This window comes from Oratosquilla oratoria, unplaced genomic scaffold (genome assembly GCF_046742065.1).
Source record: "Oratosquilla oratoria isolate Oo_2021 unplaced genomic scaffold, ASM4674206v1 SCAFFOLD82, whole genome shotgun sequence".
In the NCBI taxonomy this organism is placed as follows: domain Eukaryota; kingdom Metazoa; phylum Arthropoda; class Malacostraca; order Stomatopoda; family Squillidae; genus Oratosquilla; species Oratosquilla oratoria.
The window spans coordinates 105001-108361 of NW_027467746.1; positions in this window are offsets into that span (position 1 = coordinate 105001).

Sequence of the window (3361 nt, forward strand, 5' to 3'; positions counted from 1 at the left end):
GTCGGCTTACAGAATACTTTAGTGTAGAATCCAATAGGTTGCTATTAACTAAAATATCTAGAAAAGGAAGACGTCTGTCTGAACTGTTTTCTACGGAAAGATTGAGTCCCGAGGCCTCCTGGAGGCAATGGTGGAGATGCCGCAATTCGTCATCGTCTTTAGCAAATACGAAGATGTCATCAATATAACTGGTGTAGATTCGTTAAATTTTGTTGGATGGAGAAGACGTCTCTCTCTATGTGACCCATAAAGAAATTGGCAAACATAAAAACATAGGAACATATGAATGAAGGAGACTGTAAGAGACTATAAGGCCTACACTAAGCAGTTCCGTATCCATCACCACCTATTATTCCCATCCATAAAATTGTCTAATCGTTTCTTAAAACAACTGATAGTTTCAGCGCTTACTACATGGCTACTAAGCCTATTCCATTCGTCAACCACCCTATTAGTAAACCAATTCTTGCCTATTTCCTTCTTAAATCTAGATTTGTCCAGTTTTAATCCATTACTACGAGTCCTGCCCTTTTTTTTAATATGATGACCTTGTTTGTATCACCCTTGTTAAAGCCTTTGAATCACTAAAACACCTCTATTAGATCACCCTGCACTCTGTTTCTTTCCAGAAAATGTAAGTTAAGGTCCCTAAGCCTCTCTTCGTAAGGCAATTTTCTGAGACCATATATAATTTTAGTCATTCTTCTCTGTACTGATTCTAGTGAATTGATGTCCATTTTGTATGACGGAGACCAAAACTGTACCCTATAGTCAAGGATGGGTCTAATTATAGCTAGGCAGAGTTTGATAATTACCTCTGCACTTCTATTTGTTCCAGTCCTAGCAATAGAACCTAATGCTCTGTTAGCTTTATTCCTGGCGCTAGTGCACTGCTTCCTGGTTTTAAGGTCCGGACTCACTAGAACTCTCAAGTCTCTCTCGCACTCAGTTTTCTATAAAAGCTTGTTATCTAAGCTGTATCTATTTTCGGAGTTGTGTATCCCTACGTTTAACACGCTACACTTAGAGATATTGAAGTTCGTTTGCCATTTCACCCACCATGTGAACAATTTATTAAGATCATCCTGCAGGATCTCTGCGTCGTCTCCTGACCTAATTAGGCGTCCTATTTTAGCGTCGTCTGCAAACTTACTAACATCACTATTTATCTCATTGTCCAAGTTGCTTATGTACATAATGAACAACAAGGGACCCAAAGCCGAGCCCTGGGGAAACCCCACTACTAACATTGCCCCACCTAGATTTTACTCCATTAATGGTGACCCGTTGTTTTCCGTTACTAATTCAAGTTCTAATCCATTCTAACACTTTTCCTCCTATTCCATGCACTTTGATTTTATTTAGTAGTTTCTGGTGTGGCACCTTGTCGGACGCTTTGCTAAAGTCAAGGTAGATAACATCGTAATTATCATTGTTATCTGACGCCTTATATACTTTAGTGTAAAAGGATAGAAGATAAGTCACACATGGCTTACCCTTGGAGAAACCATGCTGTATGTCACGAATTAAATTTTGTCTTTCGATGTGTTTTCTGAGTCTATTTATTTATCTATTTATTTGATCATTTTACCTATAACCGATGTCAAACTGATTGGCATGTAGTTGCATATAGACAATTTATCTCCCTTCATGAAAACAGGAACAACGTTTGCCTGCCTTCAAGCAGTAGGCACAAAACCAGTGTCTACCGACTTTTAGATATTTCAGTTAACTGGTCGCAGATTTCAAATTTACACTCCTTAAGCATTCCCGCGAAAAATTCGCCTGGACCCGGGGATTTTGTAGCTTTAAGTCTTTCAATCTGTTTAACTACTTCTACTTTACTAATGCTGATATTAGATAGACTACTTTCTTCATCCCCACTGAAAATCGGATCGAAGTCCGGTACCTTATCTAACTTCTCATTAGTAAACACCGGGAGAAAATAATTGTTAAACTCCTCATTCATTTTTTCCTCCGATTCTATCATGACATTTTCATCGTTTTTATTAGTCCTATTCTTTCTTTATTTTTTGTTCTATAGAGATGAAAGAGACCCCTAGGGTTGAATTCTGCTTGACTGACAACCTTAATTTCATAATTACGTTTCGCTGTACGTGTATTCTTTTTAACCAGCCCTGACATTTCGTTATATCTTGATCTAAGATGTGTTTCTCCGTTTTTTATTTTTACGTAAAGTCCTCTTTTCATTCCGATTTCATGTTTCAATCTCCTAGGGGCGAACCCATGTCGACCCCTGTCTATTTGCCGGAATATTCTGCCGTCGGGTGAAGAAAAGGGCCTCCTTTGTGCAGAGTTCCAGGAGGGCCTGCAAGGAAATTTTTGGGATGTAAATTTTTGGTGGGATGACTTCAGGATAGATCTCTTCTAGGATAAACTGGATTATCCGGACAATATCGATGTTAGTGTAGAGACTCTCGACGTCGAGGGATGCTATGATACCTTCGGAGCTGGATCCGTTTAGTAGGTCAAGGAAGTCTGAGGGGGAAGAGAGGCTGTAGTCTTCGGAGGTGAAGGGCTAAGAAGATCATTAGGACGTTTGGCGAAGTGGTAAGTAGGTGTAGTGATTTGGCTTATTATGGGCCTGAGAGTATTGCCAGGTTTATGTGTTTTAATATTTCCATAGCAATATCCTAAACCATAATCACCTGAAAGGGGTGACGGTTTAGTCCGTCCAACTTAGGCGTTCACTGAAGTAATAATTTTATTGGCACGTTTCTTAATGTCTTCTACTGGATTTCTAGTAATTACCTGGATTGTGCTGGAGTCACTGAGGATGTTGTTGATCTTGGATATATACTCATCGGTAGGGATGGGTATATAGCAAGATGCTTTATCTGCTCTCATGATGGTAATGGACATATTTTGTCTTGGGGATTTGGCTGCTTCGAGAAATCTTCTTATAACGAGACTGCTCTTGTGGTGACTACGTTCAACTCTGGCTTCCCTTAGGAGTTCCTTTCGTATTCCTTCGTCTAATTTGACCTTTCCATTATCTGTGAGGTGGAGAATATCATCTGGCAGGGACTCGAGCTCAACCCGCTTAGCATACGGGGGGGGGGAGAGCATATGGTAGTTCAAGCCAAAGTTAATTAAATCTTTCTTATCTGTGGAGAGCGTCTTATTCGTGAGGTTGAAATAGCCTGGAGGGGGAGAGGGTTGCTTTAAACTACCGCCGTTGAGGAGAAATAGTTTCTGGTTTGTCCTTGCCCAAGTTATTTCTTCATGAAGGTCTAGAATCTGTCGGAGCTGTAGGTTGATCTAGTCCTTCTGCGGGCAAGAGATGTACGTGAAGGCCCAACTCTCCTCAGCGTCCTTCAACCGACGGCGCAGGTGAACG